The sequence below is a fragment of the Bos grunniens genome, chromosome 2 (assembly GCF_055505025.1).
Source record: "Bos grunniens cultivar Pamir isolate PY7600 chromosome 2, Bosgru_T2T1.0, whole genome shotgun sequence".
NCBI lineage: Eukaryota > Metazoa > Chordata > Mammalia > Artiodactyla > Bovidae > Bos > Bos grunniens.
Genome location: NC_141166.1, coordinates 84,915,412 through 84,933,889, shown reverse-complemented (window position 1 = coordinate 84,933,889; position 18,478 = coordinate 84,915,412). Strand labels below are relative to the sequence as shown.

The window sequence follows — 18,478 nt, the reverse complement described above, 5'->3', positions numbered from 1 at the left end:
GATTCAAAGAATATATATAGTCTTTTTCAGATTCTTTTCCATTATAGACTAAGATACTGAGTATTGTTCCTTCTACAATACAGTAGGTCTTTGTTATTTACCTATTTTATATATATAGTAATGTATATATGTTAATCCTAAACTCATAATTTATCTTTCTTGCCTTCCCTTCTATCATCTTTGATAACCATAAATTTATATTCTATGTCTTTCTATGTTTTTTAAATAAGTTCATTTGTATCACTTTTCAGATTCCACAAAAAAGTAATGTAATGATATTTGTATTTCTCTGTCTGACTTCACTTAATATGATAATCTCTAGGTTCACCCATGTTGCTGCAAATAGCATTATTTCATTATTTTTATGTCTGAGTACTATTCCATTATATACCAAATCTTTATCCATTTATCTGTTGATGGACATTTATGTTGCTTTCATGTCTTGGCTATTACAAATAGTGCTGCTATGAAATTTGGGGTGCATGTATATTTTCAAATTACAGGAATGGGATTGTAGGACCATATATTAATTCTAGTTTTAGTTTTTTAAGGAACCTCCATACTATTCTCTGGGTTCGATCCCTGGGTTAGGAAGATCCCCTCGAGAAGGAAATGGCAGCCCACTCCAGAATTCTTGCCTGGAAAATCCCATGGACGGCGGAGCCTGGTAAGCTACTGTCCATGGGGTCTCAAAGAGTTGGACACGACTGAGTGACTTCACTTCACTTCACTTATACTCTATAGTGGCTGTACCAATTTGCATTTGCATCAACAATGTAGGAGGTTTTCCTTTTCTCTACATGCACTCCTGCAATTATTATTTAGACTTTTTAGTGATAGCCGTCTTGACCAGTGAGTCAGTTCAGTTCAGTCGCTCAGTCGTCTCCGACTCTGTGACCCCATGGACTGCAGCACACCAGGCCTCCCTGTACATCACCAACTCCCAGAGTTTACTCAAACTCATGTCTGTTGAGTCGGTGATGCCATCCAACCATTTCATCCTCTGTCATCCCCTTCTCCTCCCGACTTCAACTTTTCCCAGCATCAGGGTCTTTTCAAATGAGTCAGCTCTTCGCATCAGGCGACCAAAATATTGGAGTTTCAGCTTCAACATCAGTCCTTCCAATGAACAGCCAGGACTGATTTCCTTTAGTATGGACTGGTTGGATCTCCTTGCAGTTCAAGGACTCTCAAGGGTCTTCTCCAACACCACAGTTCAAAAGCATCCATTCTTCAGCACTCAGCTTTCTTTATAGTCCAACTCTCACATCCATACATGACTGGAAAAACCATAGCCTTGACTAGACGGACATTTGTTGGCAAAGTAACGTCTCTGTTTTTTAATATGCTGTCTAGGTTGGTCATAACTTTTCTTCCAAGGAATAAGCATCTTTTAATTTCATAGCTGCAGTCACCATCTGCAGTGATTTTGGATCCCAAAAAAATAAAGTCTGCCATAGTTTCCACTGTTTCTCCATCTATTTGCCATGAAGTGATGGGACCAGATGCCATGATCTTCGTTTTCTGAATGTTGAGCTTTAAGCCAACTTTTTCACTCTCCTCTTTCACTTTCATCAAGAGGCTCTTTAATTCTTCTTCACTTTCTGCCATAAGGGTGGTGTCATCTGCATATCTGAGGTTATTGATATTTCTCCCGGCAATCTTGATTCCAGCTTGTACTTCATCCAGCCCAGCATTTCTCATGATGTACTCGGCATATAAGTTAAATAAGTAGGGTGACAAAATACAGCCTTGACCTACTCCTTTTCCTATTTGGAACCAGTGTGTTGTTCCATGTCCAGTTCTAACTGTTGCTTCCTGACCTGCATACAGGTTTCTCAAGAGGCAAGTCAGGTGGTCTGGTATTCCCATCTCTTTCAGAATTTTCCACAGTTTATTGTGATTCACACAGTCAAAGGCTTTGGCATAGTCAATAAAGCAGAAATAGACGTTTGTCTGGAAGTCTTTTGCTTTTTTGATGATCCAGCAGATGTTGGAAATTTGATCTTTGGCTCCTCTGCCTTTTCTAAAACCAGCTTGAACATCTGGAAGTTCACAGTTCATGTATTGTTGACTGTGAGACTTGGAGAATTTTGAGCATTACTTTACTAGTGTGTGAGATGAGTGCAATTGTGCAGTAGTTTGAGCATTCTTTGGCATTGCCTTTCTTAGAGACTGGAATGAAAACTGAACTTTTCCAGTGCTGTGGCCACTGCTGAGTTTTCCAAATTTGCTGACATATTGAGTGTAGCACTTTCACAGCATCATCTTTCAGGATTGGAAATAGCTCAACTGGAATACCTTTACCTCCACTAGCTTTGTTCATAGTGATGCTTCCTAAGGCCCACTTGACTTCACAGTCCAGGATGTCTGGCTCTAGGTGAGTGATCACACCATCATTATTATCTGGGTCATGAAGATTTTTTTGTACAGTTTTTCTGTGTATTCTTGCCACCTCTTCTTAATATCTTCTGCTTCTGTTAGGTCCATACCATTTCTGTCCTTTATTGAGCCTATCTTTGCATGAAATTTTCCCTTGGTATCTCTAATTTTCTTGAAGAGATCTCTAGCTTTTCCCATTATATTGTTTTCCTCCATTTCTTTGCACTGATCACTGAGGAAAGCTTTCTTATATCTCCTTGCTATTCTTTGGAACTCTGCATTCAAATGTGTATATCTTTCCTCTCCTCCTTTGCTTTTCGCGTCTCTTCTTTTTACAGCTATTTGTAAGGCCTCCTCAGACAGCCATTTTGTTTTTTTGCATTTCTTTTTCTTGGGGATGGTCTTGCTCCCTGTCTCCTGTACAATATCATGAACCTCCATCCATAGTTCATCAGGCACTCTATCAGATCTAGTCCCTTAAATCTATTTGTCACTTCCACTGTATAATCATAAGGGATTTGATTTAGGTCATACCTAAATGGTGTAGTGGTTTTCCCTATTTTCTTCAATTTCAGTCTGAATTTGGCAATAAGGAGTTCATGATCTGAGCCACAGTCAGCTTCCAGTCTTGTTTTTGCTGACTGTATAGAACTTCTCCATCTTTGGCTACAAAGAATACAATCAATCTGATTTCGGTTGACCATCTGGTGATATCCATGTGTAGAGTCTTCTCTTGTGTTGCTAAAAGAGGGTGTTTGCTATTACCAGTGCATTCTCTTGGCAGAACTCTAATAGCCTTTGCCCTACTTCATTCTGTACTCCAAGGCCAAATTTGCCTGTTACTCCAGGCAAATTTGCAGTTGTCTAAAAATTAGTGATACTGAGTTAAATAAGAATTCGGATAGATGTTTCTGCCTTGTTAAATTTCGCCAATAGAAAAATGCATATATACATTCAGCTCCAAAGTAAAACCATTTGGAGCAAAAGCTTTTGTCTCCTAAATTTCTTTTTCACAGTATGCCCTTTACTAATTCTACTATAAAATCCACAAATCTAATTAAGAATGTTTGAACGAGCAAGAGAACTTTGCAAATAATTTTTATCCCAGTTTTAGCTCACAAATATAGATACTATTTCATTTGCTATGTATTCAGATAATTCTTTTCCTTAAGAAAAATATTTTTAAATTCTAGAAATGTCCACAAACTAATTATACTAATCTTTCCATCATCACAAGAAACACAGTTGTACCTCTTGTGGCTTGTAATGGTAATGGTAGGCTTCTGCATCATTGCTTTGACAATCTGCCACTGATTCTTGTGGTCTTCATCTTGGTCTCCAAACACTTAAAAACAGCTGGCAATCTTGATGGAGAATTACTTTCTCACTTGTTGGTCCTTGAGCTTTTTAACAACTTAAACTATTGTCATAATGATGTGGCCATGCCCTTGGGCTTCAATCTGATACAGCCACCACACTCTATGGTTAGAGCCTCTTAGAATGGTCCTGAAATGCTTCTTAGAGTTCCAATCTGAAAACTTCTGAGAAGAAATTTGTTATTTAATATATTTCTTTCATCTAGCATCAGATATTTATAAATAATTGGAGTTAGGAAAATAAGCATCAGCACCAATATAATAGCAGGCATTTTATTTTTTTAATGAATATTCTCTTAAATCCACACCTTGAGAATTGCCTAACTTAGTGAGATTACATGGCTTTAATATAGAGTGTTATAAAATATAATTGCATTAACTTAATATCACTAAACTATTCCCTTAATCACTAGGTTAAGGGAAATAGTAATAATAAAAAAGAAGTGTAGAAAGAAGATAACTTGAGAAGACTATAAAGAAAACAAGGGGGGAAAATGTAGATAAATAGTACTGAAACCAAGAAGAAAGGAATGGGAAAAAAAAGAAAATTATCATATGGTAAAGATTGCAGATTACTATAGCACTCTGCTGAGTTGAAATACAGCATTATAACACCAAGATGTTAGTGGACTGCAGTTGTATGATTCCATTTTTTTAAAAAGGTCAAAATCATTATGTGAGTTTCAAAATATGGGATATAACTTGTAGGTTGTGGGTCATTTTGGCTGGGTGAAGGGGGTCTAACCTTATCAGAGACTGAAATAGCAAAGGTTATAAAGCATACAATTTCATAAAATAAATTAAAATGTCATTGCTATTTTGGGGATTCACTGTTAGATTATTGTTACTTTTATAAGTCAGTGTTGGCCTCTGAATCTTCTCCTATATGACTGGAAGCAAATCTATAAAGTCTTGGTTGATTTTGTTAAAGTGTTTTTGGTGGTAAAGAATGATGTTAATGACAAAAATTATATTCTTCATAAAATATTGGGTTAACAAAAATACTGTTACACTTCCTATAAAATAGCAGATAGTTTTCTTAACATCAGATTTGTGGGTGCTTTCAATCTCAATTCTATGTATGAATCTTCACAGAGTCCTAACAGTTTAGCAGTGCTAATAAGAGTTGAACAACTACACGAGGCTCATCAGGTCAAGCGCTTACTCCCCTTAATGCAGCCTTAAACAAAGTTATCATTATCATTTCCAGTAAGTTGACAAACCTGTGATTATTGGTATTGTAGACTACATGACTATTATTGTATGATTAAAAAATAAATTGTTCACATATTTTGCATTGTTATTAGAATTGAGCTACCAGTGAGAAGTAGAAATTATTTATTTAATATTTAATGTGTCAAAAACAAAACATTCTCTATAGGTGCCTTCTTAGTAACACTGGCTTCCCTGGTGGCTCAGCTGGTAAAGAAACCACCTGCTATGCAAGAGACCTGGGTTCAATTCCTGGGCTGGGAACATCTCCTGGAGAAGGGAAAGGCTACCCACTCAGTATTCTGGCCTGGAGAATTCCATGGACTGTATAGTCTGTGTGGTTGCAAAGAGTCAGACACAACTGAGTGACTTTCATTTTCACTTTCTTAGTAATACCAGGTGTGAAACCATTGTTACACACATATCTTTCCATTTTTCAACCCCTAGTAGCATGTATTGCTCTAACAAAACACAATATTTAATCTTTCTTTATCCAGAAGTAGAGATGCTAATAAGAAATGATAATGTATCAATAAAATAAAGTAAAATGAGGGAAAGAGAGAGAGAGACTACATTATCATAGACCATAGCCTGAATCCTACTAAGATAAACTATAAATGCATGGGTGAATGGGGAAAAGTACAAGAAAAATTAGGAAGGAGAATAGCTTATAAAGAACACTATGAAGACAAGATTTCTGACAATTTTGTACAGACATGATATAAAGAGATGACAAAATCTACCAAAGTTATTCTATCACAAGAACACAAAAGTTACTTTTTCTCTTAGGTGAGAAAGATGAGGAAGACACTGCTTTTCTACAAGAACTTTTCTTATAATCTAAGTTATTAAATGTACTAAAAGTATTTATCCCTTAAAATTAGAACAGTAATGACTAAACAAAATGGATTTTTTTCTATACAACTATAGATCTGTTTGTTTGTCTTTTGTATGAAAATAAGCTGTTATGAAAAAGCCTTTCTCCACCTTGGTCTTGACTGCCCAGAGTTTATGCCTTCTACACATAGAAAGCTAAAGGTGGCCGAAGATGGCAAAGTAGTCTGCCTCACAAATAATATTAATCACACACAAAACATTAAGTTCACATTCTTAGGTCTAGTTCTTTTCCATAGCACATGCATAACAAAGGCTTCTGTTAAAAATATTCATGGATAATATCAGATTATTCCCTTTTTTTTCTCAAGACAACTTAGGTCAGAAGACCTTAATAGACATGGTTCCAAAGAAGACATACAGATGGTCAATAGGCACATGAAAAGATGCTCAACATTGCTAAGTATTAGACAGATGCAAATTAAGACTACAATGAGGTGATATTTGGCAAAACTAATACAATTATGTAAAGTTTAAAAATAAAATAAAATTAAAAATAAATAAATAAATAAAAATCTACAAATAGCAAATGCTTGAGAAGATTTGGAGAAAAGGGAACATTACTACATTATTGGTGGGAATGTAAGTTGGTGCAGCCACTGTGGAAAATAGTATGGAGGTACCTCAGAAAACTAAACATAGAACTACCATATGGACCAGCAATTGCATTCCTGGCATATAGCCAAACAAAACAATAATTCAAAAAGATGTCCACACCCCAAATTTCATAGCAGCACTATTCACAATAGCCAAGACATGGAAACCACTTAAATGTCAACAAATGAACGGATAAATAAGATGTGGTACATATAGAGTGGAGCACTACTCAGCCATAAAAAAGAATGAAATAATGTTATTTATAGCAACATAGATGCAACTAGAGATCATCATACTAAGCGAAGTGAGTCAGAAAGAGAAAGACAAATACCATATGATATCACTTATATGTGGAATCTAAAATATGACATCTGTGAAACAGAAACACACATAGAGAATAGACTGATGATTGCCAAGGGGGAGGGGACTAGGGGAGTGATGGACTGGGAGATTGAGATTAGCAGTTATAACCTATTATATACAGGCTGGATAAACAACAAAGTCTTACTATATAGCACAGAGGACTATATTTAATATCCTATAATGAAGTATATTGGAAAAGAATATTTTTAAATGGAATATATATATATGTATAATGTATATATATATATATATATATATATATGGTGTGTGTGTGTATGTAATACACAGAAGAACCGTACAAAAAAGATCTTCACGACCCAGATAATCACGATGGTGTGATCACTCACCTAGAGGCAGACATCCTGGAATGTGAAGTTAAGTGGGCCTTAGAAAGCATCACTACGAACAAAGCTAGTGGAGGTGATGGAATTCCAGTTGAGCTATTTCAAATCCTGAAAGATGATGCTGTGAAAGTGCTGCACTCAATATGCCAGCAAATTTGGAAAACTCAGCAGTGGCCACAGGACTGGAAAAGGTCAGTTTTCATTCCAATCCCAAAGAAGGGCAATGCCAAAGAATGCTCAAACTACCGCACAATTGCACTCATCTCACATGCTAGTATAGTAATGCTCAAAATTCTCCAAGCCAGGCTTTAGCAATATGTGAACCGTGAACTTCCTGATGTTCAAGCTGGTTTTAGAAAAGGCAGAGGAACCAGAGATCAAATTGCCAATATCCGCTGGATCATGCAAAAAGCAAGAGAGTTCTAAAAAAACATCTATTTCTGCTTTATTGATTATGTCAAAGCCTTTGAATGTGTAGATCACAACAAACTGTGGAAAATTCTGAAAGAGATGGGAATACCAGACCACCTGACCTGCCTCTTGAGAAATCTGTATGCAGGTCAGGAAGTAACAGTTAGAACTGGACATGGAACAATAGACTGGTTCCAAAAAGGAAAAGGTGTACGTCAAGGCTGTATATTGTTACCCTTCTTATTTAACTTATATGCAGAGTACATCATGAGAAACACTGGACTGGAAGAAACACAAGCTGGAATCAAGATTGCCGGAAGAAATATCAATAACCTCAGATATTCAGACGACACCACCCTTATGGCAGAAAGTGAAGAGGAACTCAAAAGCCTCTTGATGAAAGTGAAAGAGGAGAGTGAAAAAGTTGGCTTAAAGCTCAACATTCAGAAAACGAAGATCATGGCATCCGGTCCCATCACTTCATGGGAAATAGATGGGTACACAGTGGAAACAGTGTCAGACTTTATTTTGGGGGGCTCCAAAATCACTGCAGATGGTGACTGCAGCCATGAAATTAAAAGATGCTTACTCCTTGGAAGAAAAGTTATGACCAACCTAGACAGCATATTAAAAAGCAGAGATTACTTTGCCAACAAATGTCCATCTAGTCAAGGCTGTGGTTTTTTCAGTGGTTGTGTATGGATGTGAGAGTTGGACTATAAAGAAAGCTGAGCACTGGGAGGGATTGGGGGCAGGAGGAGAAGGGGACGACAGAGGATGAGATGGCTGGATGGCATCACTGACTCGATGGACGTGAGTCTGAGTCAACTCCGGGAGTTGGTGATGGACAGGGAGGCCTGGTGGGCTGCAAATCATGGGGTCGCAAAGAATCAGACACAACTGAGCAACTGAACCGAACCGAACTGAACTGATACACATTTCTGACCAGTTATACATAGTCACCCACTTATTTCTTGTCCTTTAAAATATGACTTCTACTCTCACGACTCTGCTGAAGGTTGACAAATCAAACAGCCCTTTCTCCTTTCCATGTGCTTCAACCTGTTGGCAGCATTGAACTGTGAAAAAGCATGGACTTTGAGCTGAACAGACCTGAGCACAAACTGCTGCTCGGCTGCTTGCCAGCTGTGTAACCTTGGTCATTCTACCTTATCTTTCTGAACATCAGTTTCTTCCTTTGTACAATTAATGTAAGAATATATCTCTAACAGTCTGCCTGGGAAGACTAAATAATATTGTGTACATTCAGATCTGATCTATCATTGATACTCAATGTACATTCTTTTTGCTCTTCCTCTACACTGCTTCATTTTCCATTTTCCACGATGCTACAGTCTATGATAGGCCTCTTTTCTCGTTGCTATATCCTTTGTCACTTCTCAAACTCCTCCATGACTCTTCTCCCATTAATATGGATTCTAAAGATCTATCCATATTCCTGATTGTTTCGTTGTTTACCTTTCTATACCTTATAACCCCATCCAGTGTTTGAACTATAATCTTTACCTTTGAATTGCCTTTTCCTGTGCTTACTTGTCTTCATATCTCTCTCCAGTCTCCCCATATCATGATCTCCCACAGCAGGCTAGCCATCTACTGGCAGTTCATAAGCTCAAACATTGCATTCACCATGCAAAATATACCACTGTCTCCACTCTTACAATATGCTTTTCCTCTGGTGTTTCCCACTTTGGTAACGAGACCACTACTTATAGAGTCAAACAAGCCAAAAGTCTTGCTACCATCTCCTACAGCACAACTCTGACATCTTATTACCCCTAACTGAGCACTTGAAGTTGTTCCAATTGCCTACAATGAAATCTCTTTTGTTTTCCTTCAACAACCTCTTTTTCACCAACTCAGAACATCATTTTAGCTATTGCCTGGATGCTATTCACAATAACTTATTCTGTATTCACAGTACCTTAATTTGGTATTCAATACCAAATACCTGGTCCATATTATTTCAACTCATTTTCTACAACTCACATAGATTCATCTTATACTTTAACCAAATTGGGCTAGTCTTAGCACTTCATTAACAACTCTATTAAATATTTCTGCCTTCCTCTTTTTATTCCACACCTTCCCAAATCTCTATCCTCCAATTCCTACATTTTCAAATCCTAGATGTCCTACCAGGACCAGTATCAGTGACCTATCTCCATGAAGACTTCCCTGAGTTCCACAGTTCTAAACTATCTTTCCCTCTTGTAAGTGATCACGATAGTTTAGCAGTTTCTCTCTTACAGTACTTACTGTTGTCTTTCAAAAAATGGTTATTTGTGTTTTACAGCCTGCTAACTTGGGCATCCTTCCCCCTTCCCAAAACTTTTCTGGACTTTCCCTACCACTTACCTCCTTGAAAACCTGAGTAACAACTTAAAGTGGCCTTAAAATATCCAGACAACCAAAAATATTAAATAAGCAATCTTAAATGTATACCCATTTAAAATTAAGTGTATATAAAATCAATTCAATGAACTTTCTAGGAGATAGTTGAATATCTCCAATAAAGAAAGTTACTTTTACACAGTCAAAGCTTTGTAAAGTACAGTTCCAGGATCTCACTTGTGTTCTGAGTGGTAAGGATTGCTGGAAATCAGACCACCAGATAAGTGAAGTGTTACTGTACAACCAAAGGCTTCTTGCCAAGGATATATAATTAGCAGCAGAATCAACTGGCATTACTAAACCATATTTCGTTTTCTTTAATCTCCTTTCCCTCTCTTTTGTTTTCCTCCTCCCTGTTTGTGACTGATAGAGCCAGATGATCAATAATCTCTCTTTCACCAGCTCTGATCATCATCTTTGCTACTGCCTGGATGCTATTATTCACTTTAATACATTAATCCTTTGGTTGAAATTCTTAAACCACAATTCTTTATTCAAGGGCCATCTTGGCATCCACATGCTGATAGCAGCTTGTCTGATGTTTCAAAAAATTAAATCTGAATGAAGCCTCTCTCTCCCCTAAAAGAGCTGAACAGAAGAGAGAAAGAGTAAGATACAGAAAGATATCAGCTCATTGATGCGATCAAATACACGGTGAGAAAAATAAATCTTTTTACATAAGAGAACAGGAAAATTTTACCTTGTGATTACTACTGGATGTCAACATGGCATTTAATGACAAAGTGCTGAGAAATAGTGTGGCGTTTTATTGAATCTCATTATTATCACAATGGGAAATAGAACACACACTGTACTGGCTCGCAGACCAACCTTTGTATGATCGCTGTAGCCTCTGGTAGAGCCCAGTGACTTTTATTCCTTTTCAGAAAGACATTAAAGTGACAGTGTGGCAGGCCATTTTTTCCACCACACACACTAAAAGTAGTGTGCGTGCGGCAGAACCCTGCCAAAGCACGTCGCATTCATACAAAGATCCATACAGATCTTAATCATAAAATAATCCATTCTGTACTCTGTTTTTATGACATTTATATGAATCTGGCCACAGCCTCATCAAGCAGTTCACAGAGGAAAATTGTTCTATTTATGTGGTCGAGACAGGGTGGACTTGGTTTTCAAGCAAAGAGAAAAAGAAATACTCAGTTTTTTTTGTAGTCACAAATCTGGAACTCAATAGAACTATTTTACACCATTTTGTACTATATTTGTAACAGAGGATCAGAAGAGATGATATCCTCTTTCTCTGCCCCCTTTCAGTAATAAAGTCATTCACTGATATTTCTGAAGCTGAGAGACTGAGTGAAGACACCTGGAAATAGTTTTCTCTTTCTTTTCTAGTTAACTGCAAAAGGCAAAGAAATGGATGTGTGGGTAAAAGTAGAAAGGAAACTTTCCAATGTGGATCTGCTTTAATTTACTCTTGCCCCTGCACGGTAAGAACTAATAATTTTTCAATTAATTTCCTTAATGTTTGCTCCTTTCACTCCTTCTGGTATGTCAATGCACACACACCACAGAAAAGGGAATGACTTCTGAACATTTTTTCAGACTCATCTGCCCTTTCTTTTAGGTTTGTGATGATGATGCAAATCAGTCTATGTGCTTCTTAGTGTAACTGTTTTCTGGACTTTATTAAGACATATAGAAATAGAAACAACTGTTTTATAACATCTTTCAGAAAGCTAATTTTCTGGGTAATCTACATGAACAAGTAATTTGTAAAGAAGTAAAAATATCTTGTTGGTGTGCTGACTTAATTATGTTCCATCCATTCTTAACAACCTTCAGTCATTTATAGGAGTTCTGGCTTCACTAAGAGTGTCCCCATATAACTACTCTTTTGTTATCATCACACATAGCTCTTAGATGTTGCACTCATTTTCTCCAAGTCAGAATCTAGACTCTAAATCCTACATTTATGAGAGAGATCTGAGTTCAAGTTTTCTGGCTTCTTTTAAAGATACTGTTACTTATTTAAGTGTGGAATAATTGTATAAAAGTCCTAGATCATATATAAAATCAGACACCACATGACTCCAGGCCCCTAAATGTGAATATTTTTATATAATTTCATCAGAAGATAAACCTTTTTCCCCTTCAAATAATACAGAACACGCCTCCTTTCTTTTAGAACAAAGGGGAAAAAAAGAGGAAGTGCCAATATGTGTAAGACTGTTATAAGAAACTGAATTAATGTAAATAATTATGTAATGATTGCTCCTAATTAAATAAGGATAATGCTCAGGGTGTCCTTTTTTTTTTTTTTTCCTTCAGAAACCACTGGCATTTGGGAATATTCTGTACACTGCTTTCTTTCTCTAGAAACCCCTCCCCCAAATAAATGACAGCATAAATAGACACATAAACTCCATATGAATCATTAGTGTGTGAGATACTGTTACCCTGGGGCTGCTGTAACTCACATATATTCCCTTCTTTCTATTTCAAATCTTTAAAATATTTTCTTTTCAAATACTTATAAAAGCACGTATGGTTGAAATAAAAATAAAGCACATACAGATGATACTTTCAAACACAGCACTCTCATATTAGAAAGAAAATAGGCATGTTCTGTTTCTCTGGGTCCAATGTATGTCCAGGGAAAGTAAAATCTTAAAAGTAGAGAAGATCAAGACTAGATTGTAGATTTTAAAATGTTACAACTGTCATTTTGAGAAGAACTGGCATCTTTTATGCAGTCCACCTACCTAATGTTAAAATTTATGAAAGAATGTGCATTCCATTGTGAAAAGTGTTTAATGGGTAAAAGTGTGTGTGCTTCACCAGCAATCACTGTGTGAAGAAGAGAAACTTAGATAAATTTGAGCCATTGTAAAATATGTTTGCTAAAAAAGCTTTTTATTTAAAAAAAAAAAAAGTAGAATAGTTTGTCCTGAGACCATCTGTTTATTAGAATCAGTGTCATCTTAGGGACCCATAACAGTGAAAATAATCTTCAGGAAAAGAATGCCATATAATTCTGAAAATCCATACCTTAAAATCTCTCTTCTAAAGATAAGGCCTCCTAGGAAGCATATGTGATCTCTCCCTCCCTGAGGCTTTTCCAGACTTTTAGGATGCTAGCTTTTTGTGAGTTAAGACAAATACTAATGACAACGTTGGGAGAGTTCAGCATGAAGCAAGGAAGTTGACCACGTACCTGTTTTGTTTTGTTCAGTTTGTTTGTTTATCTCAGAACAATAAGAAAATTCTACAGGACTCCTTGAAAACAGTGAAAATCTCCTTAATGATTTTTATGGTCCTGCAGATATATTTCTCACTAAACTACACTTTTTTGACAACACTGGGATTTAAAAGAGTAACATATTTATTTCTACTTTGCAAATAAGTTCATCTACATCATTTTTCTAGATATAGAGAACAAATGTATAGATACAAAGTAGGGGAAGGAGGGTATGGGATTGATGGAGAGACCGGAATTGGCATATGTTCAGTTCAGTTCAGTCACTCAGTTGTATCCAACTCTTTGTAACCCCATGGACTGCAGCACACTAGGCCTCCCTGTCCATCACCAACTACCAGATTTGACTAAAACTCATGTCCATTGAGTCGGTGATGCCATCCAACAATCTCATCCTTTGTCATCCCCTTCTCCTCCTGCCTTCAATCTTTCCCAGCTTCAGAGTTTTTTCCATTCAGTCAGTTCTTCACATCAGGTGGCCAAAGTATTGGTGTTTCAGCTTCAGCATAAGTCCTTCCAACAAATATCCAGGACTGATTTCCTTTAGGAAGGACTGGTTGGATCTCCTTGCAGTCCAAGGGACTCTCGGGAGTCTTCTCCAATGCCACAGTTCAAAAGCATCAATTCTTCAGCGCTCAGCTTTCTTTATAGTCCAACACTCACATCCATACCTGACCACTGGAAAAACCACAGCTTTGACTAGACAGACTTTTGTTGGCAAGGTAACGTCTCTGCTTTTTAATAAGCTGTCTAGGTTGGTCATAACTTTTCTTTCAAGGAACAAGCATCTTTTAATTTCAGGCTGCAGCCACAATCTGCAGTGATTTTGGAGCCCCCCAAAAATAAAGTCTGTCACTATTTCCACTGTTTCCCCATCTATTTGCCATGAAGTGACGGGACCAGATGCCATGATATTAGTTTTCTGAATGTTGAGTTTTAAGCCAGCTTTTTCACTCTCCTCTTTCACTTTCATCAAGAGGCTCTTTAGTTCTTCTTTGCTTTTTGCCATAAGGATGGTGTCACCTGCATATCTGAGGTTATTGATATTCCTCCTGGCAATCTTGACTCCAGCTTGTGCTTCATCCAGTCCAGCATTTCTCATGTATATAAACTAGACAACTGAGGAGATCCAACTGTAAAGCACAGGGAACTCTACTCGATGCTTTGTGGTGATCTAAATGGGAAGGAAATCCAAAAGATAGGGACTGTATATGTGTGTGTGTGTGTGTGTGTATGTGTGTGTTAATTGCTCAGTCATGTCAGACTCCTTGTGACCCCTTGGACTGTAGCTATCAGGCTTCTCTGCCCATAGAATTATACAGAAAAGAATACTGGATGGGAATTCTTAGGTTGGCCATTCCCTTCTCCAAGGTATCTTTCTGACCCAGGAATCAAATCCAGGTCTCCTGTATTGTAAGCAGATTCTTCACTGGCTGAGCGACCAGGGAAACCTTACATATACATATATATGTGTGTGTGTGTGTGTGTGTGTGTGTGGCTGATTCACTTCGCTGTACAGAAGAAACTAACACAACATTGTGAAGCAACTATATTCCAATTAAAAATTTAAAAATGAAATGAAAGAGTGACATACTTTCCATATGAAGAATTACACATCAATTACACCTTGACCACTGTACTAAGTTGGTCATAATGAAGACAAAATGGGGCAAAGTAGATTTAACATTCAAAGAAGAGCCTCAAGATTGCCTTTACAAGCCAGGTCCTTGCACTGAACACAGCTTCAAAATGTATATCAGGAAGCATTTTGTCTGGAATAAGAGAGAAATTGCACAATGGAGGCACATTATAATGCACATTGAAATAATGGTATCACAACTACACATAACTTGACCAAAAATATAAATGAATAAATGAAGAAAGATTTATTTATGTATCAAGGCAATCCTGCCAGCTGTTTCTACAGAATAAGCATGAAATAAGAGACATGAGGCCTCTCTTCCTTTAGCCAATCTCAGTTCTCATGTGTCTTTCATATATTAAACAACTTCCAGCTCTGAGGGTGACTCAGAAAACCATTATTTTCTAAAATATGGACCTTAAATGCTAGCCATTTATTTATTTATATTCAAACCAAAAAAAGTTATATATTCCATTACTGGAGAAAAACCTTGCTGTTTTGGACATACTGAGGAAATAGAATCCATTGGTCTCCAATACGGCAGCTTCCTAAGAAAGAATTCTTAAGGTAATTTTGTCTAACACAATCTTCTCCTTGTATTCTCACTTTAGAAGCTAGTTCATAGCTCCATAAGATAAGACTCTATACATCTTTTCTTTTACACAAACATATAGCACTATTGATAAAACTGATTCCTGGTACCCATAAAAAGAAATCATTTGGCAAAACAAAAGAATTCATTGAATATTTAGAGTATGCCAAGCTAGATGCTAAGGGCAATAAAAGAAAACATGCTACATGATATAAATTATCAAGTAATTAAAATATCATGCATGAAAATTACAGTGACCAGACCAAAGATTCTTAGCATGTAACAATCACAAATCTTTTCATTTTGTGAATTAAATTATATTGAAGGGAAGATGTTATGAGTATGACATGAAATAATCCGAGAAAACTTTTGTCAGTAGTACTTGAAAGAGGAAGTATGAATTAAAGTGAAAGAAGTTTGATTTCCTAAGGCTACTAGTACACAGTCATATGAGTAGTAATGAGATCAAAATGGGTAATACTAGTTTAGAAAGATTTTCTAGCACTCAAAGAAAGATGGGGGGGAGGCAAGGTAACAGACTCAAAGAGAACAAATTTGTTGCTCATTATGTTTGGGGATTGAAACAGGAAATTTGAAAATGACATTTGAATATTGTCTGGATTTCAGAAAAATCACTGGTTTAACATATTGCAAAGATCACAAATGGTTCTTGAATTTTTAACCAGTGAACTGTAGATGAATCCAGGCTACACACAAGAAAGGGATTTTTTTTTAATTTTTTATTGGAGGATAATTGCTTTATCCTATTATGGATATTAGGATATCCTGCATCCTAATATTATGTTAGTACCATACATCAACAAGAATCAGCCATAGGTATCCATATGTTCCCTCCCTCTTGAATGTCCCTCCCACCTCCAACCCCATCCCACTCCTCTAGGTTGTCACAGAGTACTGGGTTGAGCTCCCTGTGTCACAGGTCAAACTCCCACTGGCTATCTATTTTACACATGTATATGGAATCTCCCGGCAATCTTGATTCCAGCTTGTGCTTCTTCCAGCCCAGCGTCTCTCATGATGTACTCTGCATATAAGTTAAATGAGCAGGGTGACAATATACAGCCTTGACATACTCCTTTCCTATTTGGAACCAGGGAGGCCTGGCGTGATGCGATTCATGGGGTCGCAAAGAGTTGGACACGACTGAGCGACTGAACTGAACTAATACGGAATCTAGAAAGATGGTACTGACCAACTTGTTTGCAGGGCAGCAAGGAAGACACAGACTCAGAGAACAGACTGTGGACCCAGTGGGAGAATGAGAGGATGGGAGGAATTGAGAGAGTAGCATGGAAAGGAATTTTTGAACATAGTTTAAAAACAACAATTCACCATGGAAGTATTGAAGCAGATCAAGATCTGCTTTTGCATTTATATATACTATGAAAATCTTTTAAAAAGTCAAAGATGCAAAAAGAATATCCAAGCACAATCACTAATTTCTGTTACAACTGAAGGAAGCTCAAGAATGAACAACACACACATACCACACAATAGCATGATGAGACTTTTTCATCTTGACAAATGGTTTGAATCAACAAAAATTATAACCAAGCCAAGGATTTACATAAGAATAAGTATGGTTCTGGCACAACAGGCAACACTTCTTTCAATCATTTTTTTTTTTTTTACAAACACACTTAGGTTCCTTCTTCATATACAAAGACATGCACTCAGTTTAACATTGTTACATATGTAGGCTAGTCCAAGCTCTGTGATTGTAGACGTGTGAAACCTGGAAGACAGAAAAATTCACTAACATAAGTCATCTTCAAAAGAACAGCAGAAGAAACTCTACAAATACCAATTGAACAAACTCTGGCGGTTGTGAAATCATATCCAGGAAAGCAACAGGCTGTTAGTTAAGTTTTGGCAAGTAGAAGTGAGGTATCTGTTTTGATCAAAGCTTCCGTGATACCTGAGAAACAAACTGACAGACTTACAAACAAAAGACTCTACAAGCAGCAACAAAACACCGAGGTCTAAGGAAGCACACAGTCATTCAAGGATTGATTGCTGAAGCCTACGGTTGCCGAATCTCTCTTTCTGGGATTAATGCCCATAAAGATAGCAACACCGTCATCAGTGTCATCTTCAAACAAAAGACCACAATATAGAGAGAACAATATTAATTATTGTCAAAATCACTTGTGCACTCAGCGATTTCAATAGGAACAATCAGTTTAAGTGGCAGTGGCAAATGCTCGACATAAAACACGCTTGCTGCAATCCAAACTGGATTTAAAGAGAGGTGAGCGACCGCTTTAGTTGTTTAATCTGGTTATATTTGAACTAAAGTAGTTCACATTTTTAGAATAAACGAATCAAAGGCGTAATTGTTTTTGTCATCTGCACAGCAATTTTACTCCTGAATGCATTGTTTTAGGCAGGAATTAATAAAAATTGCATGCGCTTCAGGTGCTGGGTAGATCACCCTTTTCCACACAGCCCAGCCTGGAGCTGTGAATGCTCCTTTTCTTATTATCAGTTAATAATTCTCTCTCATTGAGGCAAATTAGGAACTTGACTGTGTTAGAGAGTCCAGAACACTGCTAGAGGCAAGGGGCTAAATGGCAGAAATTCCTCTCTGAGCAAGACGCATGAAGCACGACATTGTGTCCACCACAAAAGCCGCTCTGTATTTTTGATCCTTTCTAATTTAATTAGCCCAAGAGGTAGCGCATTAATTTGCCAAGAATTCTTCTGATGCGAAAGCTGCCCTTATTGCAGTGAAGGGAAAAAATAACCTGCGTGCTACAGTGGCATGCTAGTAATGAAAGGGGGTTATTTTTGTGTTACAAATGGCATTGCAGGGTTACAAGAGACCTTTAAACCTTTTTATCTCTGGTTAGGTCATATGTAACATAGTGCAACACAAAGCGCTAATTAACCAATTCTGGTCCAGACATCTTTTAGAACACTTAGGAGAGTTACACAGTTAGGACCCAGGTCAAACTCATGGCTTTGTTTGCTTTTAAAAACTGAAAGCATCTTCTAATGTATATA

The 18,478-nt window shown here is 37.1% G+C and overlaps 1 protein-coding gene across 19 annotated transcripts in view; it reads right to left on the bottom strand.

Annotated features, from left to right (window-relative positions):
• LOC147378292 (uncharacterized) overlaps window positions 1-18,478 on the bottom strand; it is a 720,625-nt gene that overhangs the window by 475,784 nt on the left and 226,363 nt on the right. For 14 of the 19 annotated variants that reach the window (XR_015145800.1, XR_015145790.1, XR_015145794.1 and 11 more), the window contains one exon: window positions 13,327-17,207. The exons of the other annotated variants lie outside the window; for them this stretch is intronic. The gene's annotated coding sequence lies outside the window, so the exon portion shown is untranslated. Of the gene's footprint in view, window positions 1-13,326; window positions 17,208-18,478 lie in introns of those variants that run through there. 19 annotated transcript variants of the gene reach the window in all.